At 36.1% G+C, this 27,500-nt stretch overlaps 1 protein-coding gene across 1 annotated transcript in view; it reads right to left on the bottom strand.

Moving 5' to 3' along the window:
* The window catches only part of GPR158 (G protein-coupled receptor 158), a 329,591-nt gene that overhangs the window by 263,526 nt on the left and 38,565 nt on the right, over nucleotides 1–27,500 (bottom strand). The gene's annotated exons all lie outside the window — the stretch shown is intronic.

Here is a 27,500-nt window from a genome sequence, read left to right as displayed (position 1 = left end):
GCTCTTGATGTCATTATAAAAGCTACGGCAAGAATTTCCAGGAAGTAACAGACACAGCAGGACTAGACCTAAGACTTTCTATGTTTATTTCAAGGACTGAGTATTAAAGTATTGAGCCTCCGAATCAGCTAACTCTCTTGAAAAAGTAGATTTAGAATTTATCTAGTAGTTGGATATTTTTAAAAGAGGAGAAAGTTAATTTGCAAGCAGCTTTAGAAATAACCAGTAACCAATAACCAGAAATAATCAAATACATAACTCCAATATGCTTTCAAATGCATTTTTAGTCTCCAAACAATCACATTCTCAACTTTTCTCTAACAATACCAAGGTATTCTGAAACTGGAGCTTTAAAATCTGTTTCCCTTCCCGTTACACTTCTTGACCTTCTTTGTTTTCTTGTATATACTGTAACATGATGATATCAATGCAATAAGAGTATTGTAAGTAGAATTTATTTTTTCACTTCTGAATTATTTATTATTTTATAATTTAGTGAACTCCTATGAACTCATTCTTTTATGAGCTTTTCAGAACTTTCTGATTCAGTAACTATGCTAAAATATGTAAAGAAAACTTTAACCAGCTATTTTTAAAAATAGGCAAAACAGAATTCTTCAATAACAATACAATTTTAAACTAAAGGTTATGTTTTTGTCATGTGATAAGAAGCTTATCTTCAGGATCTGCTACATCATACAGTGTTTTTGTAAATCCATTTTTAGAATTCATATAGGCTCAGATGGTTTTGTAATCAATTTTTCCTGTTTCACCATGAAGAAAAACACTTTTATCAAGGCATCTCTGTGAATGTTTCAACAGAAAAAAGAAATAACCAACACGTATAGGCAGTCTTGGTTTCCTTAAAGAGTATTTTATAAATACTACAAAGAAAGATCCAAAGCCCAAAGTACAGGTGGTAGCATGAACATTTTAAAAACCCTATGTTCCTTAGTTCTTAGCCACAGAAGTTCTTTTTAATGATCCATAAGTGAACGGCACACAATAGTCAAAGCTCTTGAATTCATACATACATTATCCTTCCGTTGGAAAAAGCAAGCTAAATGATAATTAAGTTAGCTTAAGACAACTATTTGGAAATATCAAGAATAGAACCTTTTTTATGGTTTCTAAAATTGCATCACTCAAACGTATTGGTTTTATGATTACTAAACTTGCGAAGAGCAGTGGACAATATTCAGTTCACTGACTTTTTCCTAAGGCAAATTTTATAATTTTCTTCCAAAAGGATAGCTGTTTTTTCAGATAGTTATCCCATCAACAAGTCAGAACCGCTTTACACATGTTTAACTGCAGAACACGCCAGAAACTATGAAACCATTATACACACACACACACACATATAATGGTTTCATCATGGCTCATATGCTTATAGAGCACCGTTCACTGGAAAAATTGATCACATCTTATATCTTCTCCACAGTAGGCTTGTGAAAATTAATTTGCTTTCTATAATTATATTCTTCCTGTGTCAAAGAAGATTCTGAGTGACATTATCCATAATTATCAACTTCCTTCCAATCTCCTTAAAGTTGAAGGTAGAATCACAGATTTAGGATTCCCCTTTAAAAAGGTTCCATGACAGGGATTTAGTAAGTACATTTTTTAAATGTATAGGCTTTTTTAAAAAAAGAATTTTGCCACAATCTTGGAGACTGTCAGAGTTGTCACAAACCAGGGCTGAGAATCAGTCTTACACCCACCCACCCCACACACACACTTGCGTGCATCATGGAACTAGAAGTCAGTTTCAGTTGAAGAACGGGTCATGTTCCAGAAATAGATCAACAGTTTCTAGGTGACTATTTATGGATTTTTTTAATCCTTTCTGCCTCTTCTCTGAACACTCTACCTTACGTGCTAATAAAAAAGTAATCATCACATCCCATGATCCTATGACTCACTCACAGGATTCACTGACAGGAGCCACGTCCCGAGCTGAGTCCACCCTTGAAGACCTGACCTAGGATGGGCCTCGTCAGTGTGTCCCCGGGACAGGTTGTTTGGCTAACAACTACCCTGATTCCCTTCTTGGGCTCCTCCTTTACTTGTCCTTCAGTTGAACTGGCATTTCTCTTGAATATCATGGCGGATAAAGATGCTTTTAAAGACATTTCTATATTTATATCCACAAGCAATTGTAGAATTAGTAGTTGAGAGATGAAAGACCAGTTTAGGAATAAGAATTCTAAAGCAATGACTGAGATAGGTAATGTCCAAGAAGCCATGAAATATGGAATGTTATTTCAAAGTTCACCGAGAACTAAACTCCATTTTCCTCTCTTGCTGTCTTTCTTGTGAATTGATGATTTTTTGTAGTGGTATGCTTTGACTCTTTTTTATCATTTGTTTATCTGTTTTAGGCCTTTGCTTTGTGATTACCATGAGGCTTTCATAATACATCTTATAGTCATAACAGTCTGTTTTAAGCTTATAACAAGTTAACTTTAACTGCATAAAAAAAAGTTCTAGTCAGTTACCTGATTCCACATTTTGTATTGTTGATGTCCCAATTTACATCATTTTATATTGTGTACTGATAAACAAAACAGCTATAATTATTTTTAACGTGTTTGTCTTCTAACTCATATGCTAGAATTTAATGTGATTTATACATCACCACTGCAATATGAAACTGACTATATATTTACCTTCACTAGTGACTTTTCTACTTTCATATGTTTTCATGTTACTAATGAGTGCCCTTTCCTTTCAGCTTGAAAACTTCCTTTAGCATTTCTTGTAAGGCAGGTCTAGTGGTGATACATTTCCTCAGCTTTTGTTTGTCTGGAAAAATCTTTCTCAATTTCTAAGAGACAACTTTGCTGGGTAAAGTATTTTTGTTTGGCAGGTTGTTTTTTTCTTTGACCATTTTGAATATATCATCCCACTCTCTCCTGGCCTGCAAGATTTCTGGTGAGAAATCTGCTGAGTTCCCTTTTATGTGATGACTCATTTTTCTCTTGCTACTTTCAAAATTCTGTCTTTGATTTTTAAGACTTTGTGAAGATGTCTTTGGGTTGAATCTGTTTGGGCATATTTGAGCTTCATGTCCTTGGATGTCCATATTTCTCCCCAGATTTTGGAAGTTTTCAGCCACTATTTCTTCAAATAAGTTTTCTGTCCCTTTTTCTCTCTTCTTCTGGGACTTCTATAATGAGAAGGTTGTTTTGCCTTATGGTATCCCATAATTCACATAGGCTTTCTTCATGTTTTTTCATTCTTATTCCTTTTTCTCCTATGACTGGATATTATCGAGGGGTCTGTCTTCAAGTTCACAGATTCTTTGTTCTGCAATAATTGAGCCTAATGTTAAAGCTCTCTATTGCATTTTTCATTTAATTTGTTGTATTTATCAGCTCCAAAATTTCTGTTAAGTTCTTTTTTATGATTTCTATCCCTTTGATGAACTTCTCATTTTGTTCATGCATTTTTTTCCTGAGATCATCAAATTGTCTCTCTGTGTTCCCTTGAATCTCACTGAACTTCCTTAAAATAATTATTTTGAATTCCTTTTCAAGTAACTTGTAGATCTCCAGTTCTTTGGGGTTACTTACTGAGAAATGATTGTGTTTCTTTGGTGTTTTCATGTTTCCTTGTTTTTTTGTGTTTTGATGGCTTTGCATTGATATGTACCCATTTGAGTGGGCAAGTCACCTCTGCCTCAGATGCCTGTGAGTGCCATCAAAACTCATAGGAGAGATGCATGTGACGCTGGGTATCCTGCATTCCACTGGCTGCAGCTCACCATCAGAGCAGGGAAAAAAGCATTTTGGAACCAGAAAGAAAAGTCTTCTTCACACAGTGTCTCTCCAATGCCAGCTACTGAAAAGCTTAATACTGTCCCAGATGGCAAAATGGAAATGTTTACAGGGCTCAGATCCAGTATCACAAAAGCAGGGCAAAAAAGGATGGATTTGGAGTGAGGAAATAAGTTGATAACTGGTACAAGGAATATACAAAACATTTAAATCTCTTGATTTCCACCTCTGACAGAAAAGATTCAACTTGGGGGTTCACCAATAAAAAACTTAAGTCTCTTTTAGCTTTAGATAAAAGGACAGTGAAATTCTAATGAAGAGAAGCCCAACTCACTTCATGTTTTACTAGTGAAATGTCACATATTCATTTCTCTGTTTTTCCAGGCTTAATTTCTAGTCTTATAGATAGCATAACGGGGAAGTCTTAGGAAAATATATATTATCGGGACCAAACTACCCAGATATGATATGATATGATATATGATATATATGAAATGATACATAATATACATTGTAATATTTTTCATTATATTCACAGAATTACTTACTTACATGTATACATGTACACACACATTTAACCTTATTAGTTATTAAAGAAATATAAATTGCAGGAACAATTAAGTACGTATTTTTTACCCATCAAACTGACAAAAAATAACTAGCATTTAGTACTGGAAAGAGTATGGAAAAGAGTGCCGTTCGAAGCTGGTGAAAAGAGGAAATGTAGGGGGTAATTTTTTTCTCCTTTTTAGTCTTCGTATTGTTTTCATGATTAAAATAAATATTACTTTTATAATTTTGGAAGAATTTTATAAAAATAAAATGTCCAATTATGCTGTCAACAGTGGTAACACTCTATTGATAGACTGATTTTCAAATCACATTTGCTTCTTTAGACACTGACATTGGAGTCATAATACAAAAATAGCTGGAAGAGGAAGACCAATTCAAACATTCTTTTCCAAATTAGAAATAAATTTAAGTGTAACTGACCATAACACGCCCAATATTTAAGACTCTAGAAAGATGTCTTAAATCTTACTGGTGGAAACATTTCAAACAAAGATGTTTTAAAGTTTGCTGGCATAAACATTAAAACAAGATTAGCTTTACAATTTATAGCTTCTCTAGAAGAGAAAATATAGCGTAATATGTGCCACCCAAACTTGGTGATAACAATACTTCTTGAATCATAACTGGTCAATCTTGAGGTTGGTCACTGATGCTGGTGCTTTCACCCCTATCTCCCACTCAATACCTCCTTGAATTTGATAAAGGAAAAGAAACCCCCTAGTAGCTCACCTCGTCTTCTCTCTCCCACCTAAAGAAAGCTCAAACCTAGCTCTTTATTAGCAAGAGTTCAAGAAAATTAAAAGGAGTTCATGTCAGAGGCAGGCTTTCCCTTCCAATTTCCCTTCCAGTTTCCTCACTCCGCAAATACTCCACGTCCCCCCTGCACCACTGACTTGCACCTCCGCAACATACTGACAAATGTGCATTCTCAGAGGATAATCTTTCCAGTTATGAATTACAATACGTGATTGACATGTAAAATCAGATCTCATAATATTTTCCTTGAGCTCTTTTTTAGTTGTAAAACTCAAGAAGGATCAAATTTCCTTGATCTTCATGCCCACGACACCTGCAAAATATGTGAAGCTAAATGTGCGAAGGAATTCAATGGAATATATTCTAATTGTGGAGTCCTGAACAAGAGACCTAAATGGGATCGTGTTCTGGAGGTATATTACTAGGCTTAAAGAAGATCTGCTGCTGGATTGGTATTTTGCATGGCACGTATGGAACCATATCATGTTTTCTAATACATTCTATTCTTGATTTGGTTTAAGTTGTATGTGCATTTTTAAAAGCAGAACTAGATGAGTCAGAAAGTAAATTCGAAAATTCTCTGAAACTACTGTGTAAGCTGCAGCTCATAAACCTCTGTGGAGTCATGGAGTCACCTCAAGAAGCTCAAAAAGCTCAAGAAACCACAACAAGAAATTGTTCTAGTTTAAACTAAAAACATATCTTGATATTTGTATCTTATTTATCAAATGTATATAAGACTACTGTAATGAAATGATTAGTTTATTATGTTTTCTCAACTAACAGATATTAAACGTATAATCATACTTTAAAAGATACGCACCCACTGCTCTAGGAATGCTCGGGACTCCTAGAACCTTTGCCCAAGTTGCACTATTTCTTAGCCCAACATTTATTGGAAATTAAAACTTCTAGCTTTCATTTTTCTTTCAGGGAATTAATACAGTTCAAAAAGAAAAAGGAAAAGAAAGACAAGAACAGGAAAGGAGAAAAGGAGGAGAGCAGAGGGCAGGAAAAAGGAAAAAAACAGAAGAGATTAAAAAATAAGCAAAGACAGGCAAGTGAAAAAGACAGAAGAGGGTGAGGGAGATAGGAAGGGAAGGCTAAAAATTGACAAATTTCCAATTACACATTTATACATACTGAAAAACTTCCTATCAAAAAAAATCTAATTTTTAATTTGGTAGTTTGATTGTGGAGGAGAATTTATATGGATTTAGCTAAATAGTATTTGTAAAGCTCTCTATTTTTATGTCAAAAAGAAAGAGATGGGGGCTTCCCTGGTGGCGCAGTGGTTGAGAATCTGCCTGCTAATGCAGCGGACACGAGTTCGAGCCCTGGTCTGGGAAGATCCCACATGCCGCGGAGCAACTAGGCCCGTGAGCCACAACTACTGAGCCTGCGCGTCTGGAGCCTGTGCTCCGCAACAAGAGAGGCCGCGATAGTGAGAGGCCCGCGCACCGCGATGAAGAGTGGCCCCCGCTTGCCACAACTAGAGAAAGCCCTCGCACAGAAACGAAGACCCAACACAGCCAAAAATAAATTAATTAATTTTTTAAAAAAAGAGATGCAGTTTTTAAAAGCATCATGTGTTCATTCATTCTTTCAAATCTAGGTAAGTGACAAAAATACCTGACAATGGTGAATTGAGAATAATCACTAGTCAATTTGTAGAGTCACCTACTCTGAATTCTTTACACCCTTTTTACAAAATGCACCTATCACAAATGAAAAACAATAGAAACTAAAGCACATAACTAAGTCATTGTGGCATTTACAGAGTTTTTATTTGATTCTAAAAATAATAGTAGTTGATTATAGTATTTGTGATAATATAAGTTTCCTAATAAGAAACCATAATTTTAATTGAACCCTTATTCATTTTTAATAGAACTGCTTGCAATAAGTAAATGAAATAAATGAAGTAAAATATAAAACAAATTAAAGTTAGACCTACAATCTAAGTATCCAAGAAGGTTTTCAGATAATAGGAAGAGTATTATGAGTAACCAGGCTATGCCTAGAATCTTCCATTCCTAAAGGAAGATGGACTACCTGGCAAGCTATGGCAGAATTAATCTAATTAATCTAAATCTTTCTTATGGATGTGATACAGTGATGAAAACAGTCACCATAAGAGATACTGTATAACACAAATATGATATTGTACATGAAATTAAACTACAAGAGCAGCCATACAAATAAGATGTATGAGTAGGCCATAGCCCTTGCCTCAAGGTACTCTTGCATCAGCAACTGATCAGTCCAAATTCTTAATTAAGATGTAACCTATATTAATTTTTTTAAGTAGCTGAGCCTCAGTTCCCTCATCTGTAAAACTGGAATAATAATAGGTATTTTCTAGGACTACTTTGAGGATTAAATTCAATACATACACACATACACACAGACACACAAACATATATACATATATATATGTATACACACACATATATATGGCACAATAATAGGGCAGGCATCTGATGAAAGTAGCTATTGTAATTAAGAGTAATCAAGTCATTTTAATACAGCATTATAGGTATTAAAATTAAAATATGAACAATGTACTAGAGCTGCACATAAGGGAGAACTTGCTCTGCCTGAATTGGGGAAAAGGCTGCCAAGGAGTCACAGAAGATCAAAACCTAGGACTCCAAGAATACGCAGGAACTTTCAGGTGGCCAAAGTGAGAAACAGTATGTTATTCCAAAGGAAGAGCATGTGCAAATATATGCATGGAGACATGAAACACCACAGTAGAATCATGAAAGACAAGTAACCGGGTATTGTAGAATGAGAAGAAATTTAGATTTAGAAAGCCATGTACATAAGGTGGCTTTTATCACAGAGATTGAGGAGAGTCACTGAAGAATATTAGGCAGTCAACTGCAAATATTTGTTGAGTGCCTTCATTACAGACATTGTTATGGCACTTGAGATACAATGATGAACATAACTGATGTGGTTTCTGCCCTGCTGGAGCTTATAGTCTAGCACAGAAGACAGACATAAATAATTATAAATAATTTCAAGCATATAAAGTGCTATGGAAAATAGCTAATATTTATAGAGAATGTACATGCAAAGCATTTTGCATACATCAGAGAATAATTCCCATTTAAAGAAGCTGGAGGCATAGAAAGGTTAACAAACTCAGGCAGTCTCAATCCGAAGTCAGCACTTTTAACTACTATGCGACACAATATCAAAAAAAAAAAAAATACAGGACAACATAATCACATCAATTTTTTAAAAATCACATTGGCAGCAGCACAGACAATGAATTGAAGAAGAATAAGACTGAAGACAGGAGGAGAGTACTACAAAAGTCCAAGCAAGAAACAACTAACACTAGAACTAAGTCAGTTGTAGTAACAATGAGAGAAGAGGGGAACCTTCAAGAGTAAGACATGGATATCACCTTCCTCCCCACAAATACATCAAAAATACATCTACATGTGGAACACCTACTGAACGCTGGCAGAAGACCTCAGACTTCCCAAAGCCGTGTAGCTGACAGGATCTTGGTGCTCCGGTCGGGTGTCAGGCCTGAGCCTCTGAGGTGGGAGAGCCACGTTCAGGACATTGGTTCACCAGAGACCTCCCGGCCTCACGTAACATCGATCAGCGAGAGCTCTCCCAGAGACCTCCGTCTCAATGCTAAGACCCAGTTCCACTCAACGACCAGCAAGCTCCAGTGCTGAAAACCCTATGCCAAACAACTAGCAAGACAGAAACACAACCCCACCCATTAGCAGAAAGGCTGACTAAAATCATAATAAGTTCACAGACACCCCAAAACACACCACCAGACACGGTCCTGCCCATCAGAAAGACAAGATACAGCCTCATTCACCAGAACACAGGCACCAGTCCCTTCCACCAGGAAGTCTACACAACCCACTGAACCAACCTTACCCACTGGGGGCAGACACCAAAAACAACAGGAACTACGAACCTGCAGCCTGTGAAAAGGAGACCCCAAACACAGTAAGTGAAGCAAAATGAGAAGACAGAGAAACACACAGCAGATGAAGAAGCAAAGTAAAAATCACCAGACCAAACAAATGAAGAGGAAACAGGTAGTCTACCTAAAAAAGAATTCAGAGTAATGATAGTAAAGATGATCCAAAATCTTGGAAACAGAATGGAGAAAATACAAGAAACGTTTAACAAGGACCTAAAAGAATTAAAGTACAAACAAACAATGATGAACAACACAATAAATGAAATGAAAAATTCTCTAGAAGGAATCAATAGCAGAATAACTGAGACAGAAGAACGAATAAGTGACCTGAACATAAAATAGTGGAAATAACTACCACAGAGCAGAATAAAGAAAAAAGAATGAAAAGAATTGAGGACAGTCTCAGAGACCTCTGGGACAACATTAAACGCGCCAACATTCGAATTGTAGGGGGTCCCAGAAGAAGAAGAGAAAAAGAAACGATCTGAGAAAATATTTGCAGACATTATAGCTGAAAACTTCCCTAACATGGGAAAAGAAATAGTCAATCACATCCAGGAAGCACAGAGAGTCCCATACAGGATAAATACAAGGAGAAACACGCCAAGACACATATTAATCAAACTATCAAAAATTAAATACAAAGTAAAAATATTAAAAGCAGCAAGGGAAAAACAACAAATAACATACAAGGGAATCCCCATAATGTTAACAGCTGATCTTACAGCAGAAACACTGCAAGCCAGAAGGGAGTGGCAGGACATATTTAAAGGGATGAAAGGGAAAAACCTACACTCAAGATTACTCTACCCAGCAAGTATCTCATTCAGATTTGACAGAGAAATTAAAACCTTTACAGACAAGCAAAAGTTAAGAGAATTGGGCTTCCCTGGTGGAGCAGTGGTTAAGAATCCGCCTGCCAATGCAGGGGACACGGGTTCAAGCCCTGGTCTGGGAAGATCCCACATGTCACAGAGCAACTAAGCACATGCGCCACAACTACTGAGCCTGCGCTCTAGAGCCCATAAGCCTCAACTACTGAGCCCATGTGCCTCAACTACTGAAGCCCGTGTGCCCAGGGCCTGTGCTCTGCAAAAAGAGAAGCCACCACAATGAGAAGCCCACACACTGCAATGAAGAGCAGTCCCCGCGAGCCACAACTAGATAAAAGCCTGCATGCAGCAATGAAGACCCAACGCAGCCAAAAATTAAATAAATAAAATAAATATATTTTTTAAAAAAAAAGTTAAGAGAATTCAGCACCACCAAACCAGCTTTACAGCAAACACTAAAGGAACTTTTCTAGGCAGGAAACACAAGAGAAGGAAAAGACCTACAAAAACAAACCCAAAACAATTAAGAAAATGGTAATAGGAACATACATATCGATAATTACCTTAAATGTAAATGGATTAAATGCTCCTACGAAAAGACATAGACTGGCTGAATGGATACAAAAACAAGACCTGTATATATGCTGTCTACAAGAGACCCACTTAAGACCTAGGGACACATAGAGGCTGAAAGTGAGGGGATGGAAAAAGATATTCCAAGCAAATGGAAATCAAAAGAAAGCTGGAGTAGCAATTCTCATATCACACAAAATAGACTTTAAATAAAGACTATTACAAGAGACAAAGAAGGACACTACATAATGATCAACGGAACAATCCAAGAAGAACATGTAACAATTGTAAATATTTATGCACCCAACATAGAAGCACCTCAATACATAAGGCAAATACTAACAGCCATAAAAGGGGAAATCGACAGTAACACAATCATAGTAGGGGACTTTACCACCCCACTTTCACCAATGGACAGATCATCCAAAATGAAAATAAATAAGGAAACACAAGCTTTAAATGATACATTAAACAAGATGGACTTAATTGATATTTATAGGACATTCCATCCAAAAACAACAGAATACACTTTCTTCTCAAGTGTTCATGGAACATTCTCCAGGACAGATCATATCTTGGGTCACAAATCAAGCCTTGGTAAACTTAAGAAAACTGAAATTGTATCAAGTATCTTTTCTGACCACAACGCTATGACACTAAATATCAATTACAGGAAAAAAATCTGTGAAAAATACAAGCACATGGGTCTAAACAATACGCTACTAAATAACCAAGAGATCACTGAAGAAATAGAAGAGGAAATCAGAAAGTACCTAGAAACAAATGACAATGAAACCACAATGACCCAAAACCTATGGGGTGCACCAAAAGGAGTTCTAAGAGGGAAGTTTATAGCAATACAATCCTACCTCAAGAAACAAGAAAAATCTCGAATAAACAACCTAACCTTACACCTAAAGCAGTTAGAGAAAGAAGAACAAAAAAACCCCAAAGTTAGCAGAAGGAAAGAAATCATAAAGATCAGATCAGAAATAAATGAAGAAGAAATGTAGGAAACAATGCAAAGATCAATAAAACTAAAAGCTGGTTCTTTGAGAAGATAAACAAAATTGATAAACCATTGGCCAGACTCATCACGAAAAAGAGGGGGAGGACTCAAATCAATAAAATTAGAAATGAAAATGGGGAAGTTACAACAGACACCACAGAAATACAAAGCATCCTAAGAGACTACTACAAGCAACTCTATGCCAATAAAATGGACAACCTGGAAGAAATGGACAAATTCTTAGAAAGGTATAACCTTCCAAGACTGAACCAGGAAGAAACAGAAAATATGAACAGACCAATCACAAGCACTGAAATTGAAACTGTGATTAAAAATCTTCCAACAAACAAAAGTCCAGGACCAGATGGCTTCACAGGTGAATTCTATCAAACACTTTCAGAAGAGCTAACACCTATCCTTCTCAAACTCTTCCAACATATAGCAGAGGGAGGACCACTCCCAAACTCATTCTACAAGGCCACCATCACCCTGATAACAAAACCAGACAAAGATGTCACATAAAAGAAAACTAAAGACCAATATCACTGATGAATATAGATGCAAAAATCCTCAACAAAATACTAGCAAACAGAATCCAACAGCACATTAAAAGGATCATACACCATGTTCAAGAGGGCTTTATCCCAGGAATGCAAGGATTCTTCAATATATGCAAATCAATCAATGTGATACGCCATATTAACAAATTGAAGGAGAAAAACCATATGATCATTTCAATAGATGCAGAAAAAGCTTTTGACAAAATTCAACACCCACTTATGATAAAAACTCTCCAGAAAGTGGGCATAGAGGGTACCTACCTCAACATAATAAAGGCCATATATGACAAACCCACAGCCAACATTGTTCTCAATGTTGAAAAACTGAAACCACTTCCTCTAAGATCAGGAACAAGACAAGGTTGCCCACTCTCGCCACTATTATTCAACATAGTTTCAAAAGTTTTAGCCACAGCAATCAGAGAAGAAAAAGAAATAAAAGGAATCCAAATCGGAAAAGAAGGAGTAAAGCTGTCACTGTTTCCAGATGACATGACACTATACATAGAGAATCCTAAAGATGCTACCAGAAAACTACTAGAGCTAATCAATGAATTTGGTAAAGTAGCAGGATACAAAATTAATGCACAGAAATCCCTTGCATTCCTATACACTAACGATGAAAAATCTGCAAGAGAAATTAAGGAAACACTCCCATTTACCACTGCAACAAAAAGAATAAAATACCTAGGAATAAACCTACCTAAGGAGACAAAAGACCTGTATGCAGAAAACTATAAGACTCTGATGAAAGAAATTAAAGATGATACCAACAGACGGAGAGATATAACATGTTCTTGGATTGGAAGAATCAACGTTGTGAAAATGACTATACTACCCAAAGCAATCTACAGATTCAATGCAATCCCTATCAAACTACCAATGGCATTTTTCACAGAACTAGAACAAAGAATTTCACAATTTGTATGGAAACACAAAAGACCCTGAATAGCCAAAGCAATCCTGAGAAAGAAAAACGGAGCTGGAGGAATCAGGCTCCCTGACTTCAGACTATACTACAAAGCTACAGTAATCAAGACAGTATGGTACTGGCACAAAAACAGAAATATAGATCAATGGAACAGGATAGAAAGCCCAGAGATAAACCCACGTACATATGGTCATCGTATCTTTGATAAAGGAGGCAAGAATATACAATGGAGAAAAGACAGCCTCTTCAATAAGTGGTGCTGGGAAACCTGAGAGCTACATGTAAAAGAATGAAATTAGAACACTTCCTAACACCATATACAAAAATAAACTCAAAATGGATTAAAGACCTAAATGTAAGACCAGACACTATAAAACTCTTAGAGGAAAACATAGGCAGAACACTCTATGACATAAATCACAGCAAGATCCTTTTTGACCCACCTCCTAGAGAAATGGAAATAAAAACAAAAATAAACAAATGGGACCTAATGAAACTTCAAAGCTTTTGCACAGCAAAGGAAACCATAAACAAGATGAAAAGACAACCCTCAGAATGGGACAAAATATTTGCAAAACGAAGCAACTGACAAAGGATTAATCTCCAAAACATACAAGTAACTCATGCAGCTCAATATCAAAAGAACAACCCAATCCAAAAATAGGTAGAAGATCTAAACAGATATTTCTTCAAAGAATATATACAGATAGCCAACAAACACATGAAAGGATGCTCAACATCACTAATCATTAGAGAAATGCAAATCAAAACTATAATGAGGTATCACCTCACACCAGTCAGAATGGCCATCATCAAAAAAACCTACAAACAAATGCTGAAGAGGGTATGGAGAAAAGGCAACCCTCTTGCACTGTTGGTGGGAATGTAAATTGATACAGCCACTATGGAGAACAGTATGGAGGTTCCTTAAAAAACTAAAAATATAACTACCATACGACCCAGCAATCCCACTACTGGGCATATACCCTGAGAAAACCATAATTCAAAAAGAGTCATGTACCACAATGTTCATTGCAGCACTATTCACAATAGCCAGGACATGGAAGCAACCTAAGTGTCCATCGACAGATGAATGGATAAAGAAGATGTGGCACATATATACAATGGAATATTACTCAGCCATAAAAAGAAATGAAATTGAGTTATTTGTACTGAGGTGGATGGACCTAGAGTCTGTCGTACAGAGTGAAGTAAGTCAGAAAGAGAAAAACAAATACCGTATGCTAACACATATATATGGAATCTAAAAAAAAAAAAAAAAAGGTTCTGATGAACCTAAGGGCAGGACAGGAATAAAAACGCAGACCTAGAGAATGGACTTGAGGACATGGGGAGGGGGAAGGGTAAGCTGGGACGAAGTGAGAGAGTAGCACTGACATATATACACTACCAAATGTAAAATAGATAGCTAGTGAGAAGCAGCTGCATTGCCCAGGGAGATCAGGTCAGTGCTCTGTGACCACCTAGAGGGGTTGGATACCGAGGGTGGGAGGGAGATACAAGAGGGAGGGGATATGTGGATATATGTAAACTTACAGGTGATTCACTTTGTTATATAGCAGAAACTAACACAACATTGTAAAGCAATTATACTCCAATAAAGATGTTAAAATAAATAAATAAATGAATGAAAACAACTGGAAATTTAGCAATATCACATGAATATCAGAAAATTAATAAATAAAGAATAAGGACTTTCGTAGAAAAAAAAAGAATGAGGAAGAAAACAAATTGATGAGATACTGAGGTAGAACTGACAAGAACTCACAAGTGACTGGTTGTGGGAGTGAGGAAAAGGGGAAAAAGCTCAACACATTGCCACCAGAGAGACCTGGCTATCAAACTTTTTTTATTTTTTTTAATTTTTATTGGAGTATAGTTGATTTACAATGTTGTGTTAGTTTCAGGTGTACAGCAAAGTGAATCAGTTATACATATACATACATCCACTCTTTTTTTTTTTTAGATTCTTTTCCCATATAGGCCATTACAGAGTATTGAGTAGAGCTCCCCAAGCACTTTTGTAATTCAAAATCTAATCAACCCTGAGAGAGGAAAAAAGGTGCAGAATTTCATTTCCACTCACCCTCATTCAACAACATATGTATCACTGTTGCAGGGGTAACAAAACATGGTATAGCTGTCAACCAAATATTTAACATGTTTAAAAAAAGCTTTGTGAAGTCTTCCACGTTAAAAAAAAAGATTCTGGGATCTCTATTTCAACAAAGGAATAAAATACTAAATTCACTTTTAATTTTACACATGTATGGTATTCATTTGGTCCAAAGACTATCTTGACTGAACAGAAAAAAAAAAATGTTTACCAAATTTGCAATTCATTAATTAAAAACAAAATTTAAATCGTTGTTGACCAGCTTACCACATGATAGGAGTAAAATTTCAGACCAATCTTAAGAAGAAAATTTTCAGGCATAACTTCAATATGCCATTTATTAATAAACGGCACTAACTAAACAGACACACTGGCCTTTATACATACTTAAGGCTGCAGAATCCTATATAGTTCTATGTGCTTTAGTGTATAAATGACTTCTAATTTACATTTAAAATTTCAACACGAAATTCAAAGGATAAAATACGGTATATTCCACTATTTGACGTTTTGGTCAAATTTGTTAAAAAATGAAATCAAAATCAAAATCCTAAAAGTGTCTTTTTTATTCAAACTAGTAAGTGAAATAATACATGAAGATTTTTACCTGTAATGCAGTCACTATAGTTAGAAATACATATCAAACTTAATATGTGAAATTTTATTTTAGACAGATTGCCATTCAAACTAATGTGATCACTGTCCTTCTGTCATCCACCAATTCTAATGACACTAGGCTAAAGGTTCAGTGGAGTCTGAGGCTGAAATTATCAGGAGGGAAGATGGAGGGGAGAAGTGGGATACAGAAATCTGTCAGTAGAATCATCAAACTAAGGGAGAGAAAGCATAGAAACCAGGAAGTGGAGTCAAGGTTAGAATCATGCAGGAGCTGAGAAACAGACCAGATTGGACCTCTCAAATGTTTGATCTTGGGATCCCTTTACACTCTTGAAAATTATTGAGAATATCAAAGAGCTTTTATTTATGTTGGTTATATCCATTGTTATTTACCATCTTAAATATTAAATGGAGAAATTTCCAAAATATTTATTAATTCATTTTAAAACAGCGATAAGCTCATTACATGTTAACATAAATAATGTATTTATGAAAAATAACAGTATTTTCCAAAAATAAAAAACTTAGCAAGAAAAGTATCATTGTTTTACATTTCTGCAAATCTCCTTAAAGTCTGGCTTATTAGAAGACAACTAGATTCTCATATTCCTTTCTGCATTCAACCTGTTTCTATATCAGATCTTATGAAGCCTCTGTACACCCATGAGAACAGAGTTCAAAAGGCAAATAATGTCTCTGAATTAATATGAAAATTATTACAAAAAGGTTTAACTTCACAGGCTTCCTTAATAGGGTCTTGAGGGCCCCCAGGGGTCCTCACTTGAGGGGTTCCAGGATCACACTTTGAAAATGATGATATTACACAAACGTATTTTAAAAGGTGGCAAATGAAGGTGATTTGCAGACCAGCATAAAAACAAAACCCATAAACGAAGTGGTTTAGCTTCTAAGTCTATGAAATCTGGGCTTCAACAGAATTAGAATCATGATGGAGCCAAGCCTGTAGAGACAATTAACCATTATCCTATTTCTGAATGTAAATATAGAATCAACTCTATAGGCTTTCCTTCAGGTAATCAGGGAACTGTAAAGCAGGAAAAATTGTTTTTGCATGTATAAAACAAATTGTACTGACAAGTCAATAGTAAAATCTACTGAATAATTACATAATCGAGATTAGGTCATGGCTCTACTTCATTACAATAATTATGGTAAGATGTTAGAAAGCATTGCTTAGGGACAGCTCTCTTTCCCGAAGAGCTATAAAAATAAGTGGATATCTACATATTTAGAACAGTATAAAAAATATTCCTTCTGGAGACAGCATGAACCAAAAGCCTTTTAGAATCTCCTCCAGACTTAAGAGTCCTTGAGTATTTTTATCCCATTGAAATGGTCTCTGACACATCTGACATTTCCCCCTTTACACTTTTCTACTTCATGTACAATAATTGCTGTAAACCTCTCCATTTACAGTTCTTCTTTGTTTTTCCCCTTAATCCTTCTGTTTTCAGTGTTTTGGTTCCAATTCCAGCCCACACACTTACTCCTGTTTCATTCACTGCTCCCTATACTTTTCCATACACCTATGTCAGTTTACATTTTGAAATACAAAAATATAATTAAATGTTATACATTCTTGTGCATTATAAAGACAACAGCAACTCAAACTATGAATAAGCAGAAAGAGGGGAAAAATACAATGACTTCAAGTGAAAAAAAAATTTTAAATAGACACTTGCACATTACTTTGCCGGCAAAAGCATTTAAGTTATTTCAATACTTTATGTTCTGCTTGTATCACCAACCACCCACTTGTTCTCTCTCAATCTATAAACCCTGGGGAGGGAAAAACAATGATAAATCGAAATGTGTCCTGGGTGAATAGACATTTGTAAATGACTTGGTAAAGATACCCCAAAAATAAGAAGGTGGTAAATAAGGTTTTTTCTCTTAGGGAAAAAAAAATCAAGAATAGAGTTTAACTCTTGTATAATACAGTCAGTTAAAGCTTTCTAAATCAGCCAAGGGCTGTAGCTAAGCAACATGATTCTTCACTGTGCTCAAAAGGGGGCTGCCAAGCATCAGTAGCCTCATTTCTCACTGAAAGCTTTGACAAGCTTCCACCATATTTTATATAATTGTAGCAGAGGGAGTGCCAGATTAGATCTGATTTGCTGTCATAATGGGATTTTTTTCCCACATAAGCTAATGATGCAAAGCTATATTTAACCCCTAAAAAGTCACCCTCAGGCACTCACTGTATATTCTGATTGCCTCTCATATCTAGAATTGGAAAAGTGGCAATTTTTCTGCTACTGAAAATGACAAAAGCAATGGTTTAATAGGTAGAGGTTTTTTTTCCCTGATTGACTCCATTATAAATTTAGCTACATACTCCAAATCTGTTCACTAACTTCATATTTCATCAGATGTTCTCTCACCGCATTGAAAAGATCAAGAAATTTAGTACTTTGAGTTCATATCCATTGTTGTATGTAAGTCAATCTCCTTGCCCCAGCCTACCCTAGCCTAGCTGCATATGCTGCATATGTATATGCATATGCCCACCTTTAAGCTCAGCCCCATTCTAACCCCTGATCATAGAGAAGTTTGGGAGTATTTTAGGTGTTTATCTTCAGCAATAGTTAGAGTCTAAAATGTATTTATATATTATCATAAACACAGTAGATCCCCTCGGCATGCCTGTACCCAATGAGTTGCAATCCTCCATATTCACCTTACTTTTATTCCTACATTCTGATTTGTATTCTAACTCCCTGCAAGGAATAGGTCCCTTTCCTTAACACCTGCCCTCTTAACTGATGCCCAGACAATGTGTACAGCCCTCACCAACTTCTATCTAAGGAGATGGATCTTATCCCTTGGGTTCAGTTTCAAACTGGACATTTCTACCATCCCAAATCACTGCCATACATTGAAACAGGAGTACCACCACTGGCAAGAAGCTTCTGCTGCTGCCGCTCACACACCTGTAAGATGGAAGCACTTGTATATTGATCCTAATCCAAATTTCTATGTGAGCTTGCCATACCCTCTTGGAAATTTGTTTCGGCCACCTGAGAGCTAGATCACTTCTTCCTGATTGGTATACTCCTAACCGATTAGTTAAGTAAGATTCCAGCATGCCTCTTGGCTGAACTCGCATAGGTAAAACCACAAGACTAACAGTATCAGCCCATGGGCCATTACCAGTCAGTGATTCTCTTTCCAAACAATCATATGTCACCCATAGTACCTTCCTATAGTTTAAATTCCTGAAATACTATTTACTAGATTTATGACCTCAGTCAAGTTACTTAAACCACTCTAAGTCTTAATTTTCTCATCTAGATAATGGGAATAACAATAATACGTAACTCACACTAAAATTAAGTATGAAATGGATACGTCTTGTTTTTTTTTATGAAATAATTATTTTCTTAGAGATTGAAAAACAAACTTGTATCAAAGGGACACTTCACTTTTGGCATCTTATAGACTTCTCAGGCTTGGGCTAAAGAAAACTTAATTACTAGCGAATATTATCAAAAGTGCCTTTACCTACACTACTGGTAAGAGATCTTATGAATAAGATCTTGTAAGGGTTTTTTTAAAAAAACATTTTATGTAGTCCATAAAGTTGATAAAGTAGAAAGCTATAAATCAAGATTTAATAGTTTTTTGTCTCAAATAGACAGATAGAGATATAGACATGAGATAAACAGACAGATCTAGAGAAAGAGTCTATTTACCTTAAATAGACAGGATGTGCTCCCCCTTTGTACATTCTAATGCAAATACTTCAAAGGTCCCAACATTAGATCAACAAGTTCAAGAAGGTTGGTGATACAATCCAGTGACATGGAATGTATACAAAGGAGTATTATTCAAGAGCAGATACCGAATATCATGACCTTGTCACAGTGGAAAAAATGGATTTATCTTCTCCTCTAAGGTATCTAGTATCTGATTCCTTCATAAGCAAAAGAAGCAAATTAGAGAAAAAAATGATACTCCTCTATATTGCCTCCTTTCTGGCTCACATCATCCCAGATTCGCAACCTAAAGTCAACTAAACATGTTTTGGCTTTTCCTTCACTTCCGTCAGAATGTGTTAGTCGTGCATAACCATCGCCAAAGTGCTTAATGAGTTAAGTGGAAATAAAATCCTATAAGCTAGCTTGAATGAAGGCACCAATGATGAATAGCAGTTTGCTTTATCATTACCATAGAGCAAAATAAGAAAATCTCAAGTTTTGCAGGCACAATCACATGCAATGTGAGAATTCAAGGTATTGCCAATGCAAGGATAGTCAGAGCATTGCCTTTGAATGGAAACACCTTTCAGTTGTTCCCTTTACAGTTTGCTAGAAGTATAAAACCTTCGGGTTGCAAAGATACTTAAGAGGCACCTACTCCAACCATATAGCCAATGTTGCATGAAGTTTTTATAAGCCCTGCAAAATCCCCTCTCTCTTTCTCCCTTTCCCCCAACCACAAGGTGGCAATAGCCACTGGTGAACCCTTGCTCTGTTGCTGGAAACATCTTTCTCTGAACAAGAAAGCCAGCTCTGAACAAGAATTTGAAAAAGGATAGGTACATGTATATGTATAACTGAATCACTTCGCTGTACACCTGAAACTAACACAACACTGTTTATCAACTATACTCCAATATAAAATTAAATGTTAAAAAAAATAAAATTAAAAAAAACAGAGAGTCAGCTTTCCCTTAACTGACTTATTAGGCACCCCAGTACAGTTATTTTGGAATACTATTTCCTAACTCTAGTTTTGGAGCAAGTCCAGAATATCTAGTCCAAATAACTTTCAGGAGCATAACGAAAACTCTGAAAATATAATCAGTTTTCCATTAATTTTAGAAAGGTCTATGTAACAAAATCAAACAAGTTAGGTCTTCACAAGTTCAAAAACAAATGGGGAGTCATCCAGTAGTGGTATGGCCTCTTTTGGTTAAACCTAGTAAAACGATACTTGACTGAAACAGAAAATATTTAGCCTAAAAGAAAGACTTAGAAGCAGGCTGACAGCAGTCTTCAAATATCTGAGTGGCTGCTGTGAAGGAAAAAAAAAAAAGTTTAACTTTATTTTGAGCAATTCCAGTGGGAGAAATCAAAAGCAATAACTATATATTATTATAAGGAGGCCATCTACCCACAGAGCAGGTTGCCTCCTTTAATTCAATATATGTACCAGGCACTGTGCTAGGCACCAGTGAACACCTGATCACTGCCCTACACCTTAGCAGAAGAGTGTGATTTCACATCAATCACATTTTGTATTGGTAATGAGAGAAAACAGAAGTTTTACTACAAACTCAGTGGAAATTTAAATGTCTAGAAGATTACCAGTATTTACTTGTCGCCATTTACCGGAAGATTTTTTTTACAGTTTTCAGTGTAAAATAATGGCATTAAAAATAGTTTGCAGGTTTATCATTACTTATTTTCAATTGCGTTATTAACACAGTAGATCATAAGAATGATTACATAAGCCAAAATTCATTTCAAGTTTGTCCTTAAATGTCCCTTAGTGAATTTAAAGGCAATGTTACTGATTCACCCATATAAGGAAATTCAGGCATTTGAAAGGTTTCAATAATGTGTGGTTTGACTACACTATAAGCTAGGCCATATTCAAGAGCCCAGCTTGTCCACTAATTGTCCAGTGTCCAATGGTTCCATGTGGCTACTATATATTTCAAATCAGGTTAATGAGGCTAAGGACCTGAATTCTTAATTTTGTTTAATTTTAATTGATTTTCATTTCAGTAGCCATATGTAGCCTGTGGTTCTCATATTGAACAGCACAGTTCTAGAGACAGGTGAACGATAACATTTGTAATGCAGAACCTTTCTAGAGAAAAGAAGAGCAATGTTGAGATTTCAGCCACAAGATGAAAACTAATATACAACGGTTTCTAAACAATTTCACTCAATCAGAAATTGAATTAAATAAAAGAGCTCTAGAAAAGTACTCTAAATCCTGCCATAGCCAAATGATTAAGCTATGTTCTGTATATAAGAGGGCTTTCAAAAGAAAATGATTAATTCCTTCTGCTTTCTTTAGATTTTTGCATTAAATTTCTTTTCTTGTGTACTAAATTATATCCTTTCCTATATTTTAACTTTTTAAAAGTATTTCTTTAGAGATTCACTGAGTTGCATCTAATGAAATAGTAAGGAGTTACACGTAGACTCTCATTCAGTGCATTCAATAGAAAAGAAGAGATATCCAAAAATTATCTTATCGCTATATAAAACCACTGGCTGAGCTGACAACAAAACCATTCCCGTGATTCTGGGTAGAACAGTGAATCTGATAACCTCAAGAAGTGGTCTCCAAAGCAGAGAACATGTGGGAAAAAAATACAAAAGTTCTATTTATATTTAACTTTTTAAATTAAAAAATAAGAAATAAATTTAACTTTAGTAATATTTAAGACTTGGATTGACATTAATGCCTTCACTCACTCCACATTTCATATGACCATAATACTGATAAGGCACCTGAGGTAAAACTGGGAGTTTTAAGACAGAAATATTGACAGTGGTTACTTGGTTCCTATATTTGCTTTCACATTTCAATGTATTACCTTTTATATTTGACCATCTACATGGATTTACAGAGTATATTATTTTAAATTGTAAAATATTTACAACTCTTCATAATAAGATGGTGTGTGACCTGGAAAACCTTTTCCCACACCAAGATTTTCTGATTATCAGAGTGAACTACTTGCTTCTAAACTCGAAGATTAGTTATGCATTGCTGTTTACAAAAAAGGCAAATGTTCTAAATTTGCTGACCTGCTCTATGACAAGTGGATGTCAGTAGTGTCTATGTAGCAGGTGTTTTTTTTTTAATATATAAGCTCTTCCTTCAAAGTAAATGTGACACTTCAATAATCCATGTGAAAGCCTTTTGAAGTGAGCATTTTGAAAATGGATATTTGGAAATATTTTCAGAGTTATGTGGTTTTTGTTGCCCAAAACTATAAATACTCACATAGCCATACAGTTTAAACTTGGAAATAAAATTTCCTAATCTGTTTGAAAATATTCCCCATGAAAGTCTGAGTGGATTTTTAACCTATTCTTTTAAAATATTAAAATGCCCAGCTTTCCAATTAGTAGGGACCAGCTGACTTCAGGTAAGATGAAAAACTGCCAGCTGTATTTCTGAAAAAAACCTTGGCAAAATTGGTAGATGGAACTGAGAAATGAACACTGTTATTTAGAAAATACAGTCAACAATTTATTTCTTCAGTTGGGATTGACATATCCTTGTGAGGCATATTTTCAACTATGACAAACATTAAAACTAAATATAAAAATAAACTGAACTTAGACTTCTGAATCATTGTATTACTAAGTATTAAACTAAGATTTTTTTTGTTTTTAATTTTTATTGCAGTATAGTTGCTTTACAATGTTGTGTTAGTTTCTGCTGTACAGCAAAGTGAATCAGCTATACATATATCCCCTCTTTTTTGGATTTCCTTCCTATTTAGGTCACCACAGAGCACTGAGCAGCGTTCCCTGTGCTATACAGTAGGTTCTCATTAGTTATCTATTTTATACATAGTATCAATCTCCCAATTCATCCCACCCCCCGCCTTTCTCCCTTCATATCCATACATTTGTTCTCTACGTCTGTGTCTCTATTTCTGCTTTGTAAATCATCTATTTACAAAGATCGTCTATACCAATTATTTCAGATTCCACATATATGCGTTAATATATATGATATTTGTTTTTCTCTTTCTGACTTACTTCACTTTGTATGACCGTCTCTAGATCCATCCACGTCTCTGCAAATGACTAAACTAAGATTTTTTTTAAATGACGAAGCATAATCAATCATAACACTGTCACTGAAAATTTTTCAAAGACTGTAAGTCAGTCAATTACATTGCTCTCATTAAAGATACACTTATTTTTATAAAATATAATCTACATTAAAACCATATTTTGTATTTATCTCAACCCAATTAAGTTTTCTGATTTATAATATACAGAATATATAACAAAAGATGCATATACTTTATAGAATAAAAAATATACAAATACCATTGGTGAATGCTTAAAGCATTTTTACTAATAGAATACAATCAAAAAGTTTCAAGGCCACTGTCCTCATGTTTCCTACTTTAAATAGTGATTTTAAAAATTCTTCTAGGGGCTTCCCTGGTGGTGCAGTGGTTAAGAGTCCGCCTGCCAATGCAGGGGACACGGGTTCGTGCCCCGGTCCGGGAAGATCCCACATGCCACGGAGCGGCTAGGCCCGTGAGCCACAACTGCTGAGCCTGCGCGTCTGGAGCCTGTGCTCCACAACGGGAGAGGCCCGCGCACCGCGATGAAGAGTGGCCCCTGCTCGCCGCAACTGGAGAAAGCCCTCGCACAGAAACGAAGACCCACCACAGCCTAAATAAATAAATAAATAAATAAGTTTAAAGCCATGTATTTAAAAGAAATATATTTTTTTTCTAATAGAAACAAAGCAAAAGAAAACCTTGAAAACAGCAATATCAATTTATTTGAATGTTTTTAATAAACTATTCTGTAGGAGAAGATTTTGTGTACTCAAAGCAAACAATGATATGAAATAGGTCAAGAATTATTTAAATGGATACTGAAAACATGATCAAGTCCAGGTAGCAGTGATCTGAATCAGTCATAAAAACAGCCAGAATAATCCTGCAATCCAGTTCAGGGTGTCGACTCAGATCTCAATTTACTATGCCCTTCAAAAAATACTTATTGGCCTCCTAGACTCGATAACAACCCAAACTTGTTGAGAATTTATTCTCCTCACAAACCATCCCATGCCTTTCTAAAATGCTCCTGAGGCTTCTCTCATTGGTTACATACCACTTATCTGTTTCCAACATCAGACTTGCTATACTAGTTTAAGATACCTTAGAGGCTGAAAAGCCAACACACTGGAAAAAAAAATTTTAAGTGAAAAGTTTGCCTCAATTATAACTTTGAAATTTGTAACTCCCTGTGGTATTTACAAGAGAAGAATGTTAAATATTGGCAAAATAAAACCCAGTAAACACGATGAGTGTCTCTGTTTCTAGCGATGTGGATTTTCATAGACAGGCCCCTACACCCTACAAATACGAATCGTGGTAGACACGTCCCAAAACAAGCTGGTTTACACAATGATCCTTGGGGTCTGTGACAGAAAATCTGTGACAAGGGACAAAGGCAAGCCAGTGCAGATGAAAAACGCCCTGAACAAGGGCTTTTCTCTTGTTTCCCAAGCAGTAAAAACATCAGTAGAAGCCAGTTCCTAGTCTCCAATTCACATCACTACAGGGAAGGACTGAAAGACCACTGCTGGTCCCGAGTCTGAGGATGTGGTATGGACCGGCGGCAGGTACCTAGAGTGACCAGCACCAACTCCAGAACCTTAGAGAAGTTCCAGGCCAGCCCTGTGTCAATCAGACTACCCACCAAGGGCCTCAGGTGCCCAGCCTAGGACACCAAGATCTCGACTCCCAACCCTAGGACCTGGGCAAGTAAAGGCGTCGAGGGATCCAGAGTTTTCAAAACATGCATTTTGTAGATTCAGTGTTTGTTGATGTTATTTTTTGATCATTGAACCTCTTTGTACAACATTTTCAAATGAGATTCACTTAACTGTTGGTTGTCTTATAGGGTATGTTTTTCTGTTTTTTTCCTATAGGAATTGAATAAATGCAATGCTCCCATATGTATAGCCAAAAGTTACACATTCACTCTAATCTTTATTTACCAGAATAGAGGATAATATTTTATCTTGAAATAACTTAGATTTATTTGAAAGCTTTAAAAAGACACAACCCTCAGAAAATTGATAATCCTGATGCAATGAAAATAAATCAATCTTCCAAAAGGCCACCCAATAAGACCATCTAGTCAAATACATAGATGTGCTATATGGAAAAAAAACTACAACAAGATAATTAGAGGCAAGCAGCAACTGTAACAGACTGATAAAAAAATATCTCCTTGTTTCTCGACAGACTGTTTATTGAACCACCCAGAAGCACCACTGAAACAAGGCTATACAGAAATGAGCACATACAGATCAACATCCACAATATGACACCCAGGCAGAAAAAATTCCACTCTGGCTAAAAGACAAAGCTTTGTGGCTATATGCCATTGGCATGGAGATAATAATCAGGCTAAAGATATTTACCAAATCAGTGACTGAAATTCATATCTTTAGAAATGCCAGAACCATCCAAAGGGAAGTGGGAACTCAGAAAAGTTCTAAACCATAGGAACAAACAGTGAAGGGAGGTGAAAAGAGGATCTTGACCTCTGTGTCTTGACAAGACAGAAACATTTCATTGACATAACTGGGTCCCAATTTGGGGGCAGGGAGTGAAGGAAGTGAAGGCTGTGCAGAGGGTTGGCTACGTGGAGGTGTATGGAGATGTGGGAGTGGGGATGTGTGGGGTACAGAGGAAAAGGGGGGTCATGGAAACATGGTGGGGATGTGCGATGGGCTTAGAGGGATGTGGGGGATTTGGGGGGTTTCATCGAGGGTGGGAGGATTGAGGGATATTGTGGTGGGAAGTATGGAGGGCAGGTGGAGGTGTGCATGGAATGTAGGGGGATGTGGGGAACTGTGGAAGATTACTTGGGTAGTGGTGGGCTGCGGGAGTATGCGGCAAAAATTCAAATTGAACATGTAGATTACTACATTTATGGGAATATTCCCTATTTTAAATAAATCAAGCTGACTTTCCTCATAAATTCATGGAAAGTTGAGATAGCCCAAGTACTGAAGGTCAGGAGCTTTACTGTACATTTGTTTCAGAGCATTTTGGGACCTCAGAGATAGATTACTGAAAATGAAAAGAGGATGTCATCACATGTCATCTCTGAAACTACAAAAGACAAGTGACACTAACTTGAAAAGATACACGCACCCCAATGCTCATAGCAGCATTATTTACAATTGCCAAGATATGGAAGCAACCTAAGTGTCCATCAACAGATGAATGAATAAAGAAGATGTGGTGTGTATGTGTGTGTATACATATATATATACACACACACACACACACACACACACACACACACACACAATGTAATACTACATAGCCATAAAAAGAATGAAATATTGCCATTTGCAGCAACATGTTTGAACCTGGAGGGCATTATGCTAAGTGTAATAAGTCAGGCAGGGAAAGACAAATACTGTATGATATCACTTATATGTGGAATCTAAAAAATACAACAGACTAGTGAATATAATAAAAAAAGAAGCAGACTCACAGACATAGAGAACAAACTAGTGGTTACCAGTGGAGAGAGGGAATGGAGAGAGGGGCAATATAGGAGTAGAGGGGAAAAAAGGGTTATTATGGGATTATATGAAATCAACTGTGTGAAACTTGAAAATTGTAAAGCACTACAGAATTTAAAGAATCTTTCATTCAATAAAAAAAAAATTAAAAAAAAAAGACAAGTGACACCCTTATTTCCAGAAGTATGATCTCTCTGCCTGTCCCTTACCAAACAGAGTTCCATGAAATCAAGTATGGATAGGAACTGCAAATTGGAAAAAACACACCAAATACACACATTTCTGTTTCAGTTTCCTGTGTACAGTTTTCTCCTTTTTTTCAAAGTCTCCTAGCCATACTTTCGCTATTGCTTTTCTAGCAGATGGCAGGGTGTCTGAACGAACACCATCAATGTTTCAACAAGCATCATATTCCATAAAAATGTGCATAATTTGATTGACCCCTCTTGGGACTGGTTTCTCA

This window comes from Balaenoptera physalus (genome assembly GCF_965194825.1).
Source record: "Balaenoptera physalus genome assembly, chromosome: 2".
Lineage (NCBI taxonomy): Eukaryota > Metazoa > Chordata > Mammalia > Artiodactyla > Balaenopteridae > Balaenoptera > Balaenoptera physalus.
This window is presented reverse-complemented; position numbering and strand designations above follow the sequence as displayed.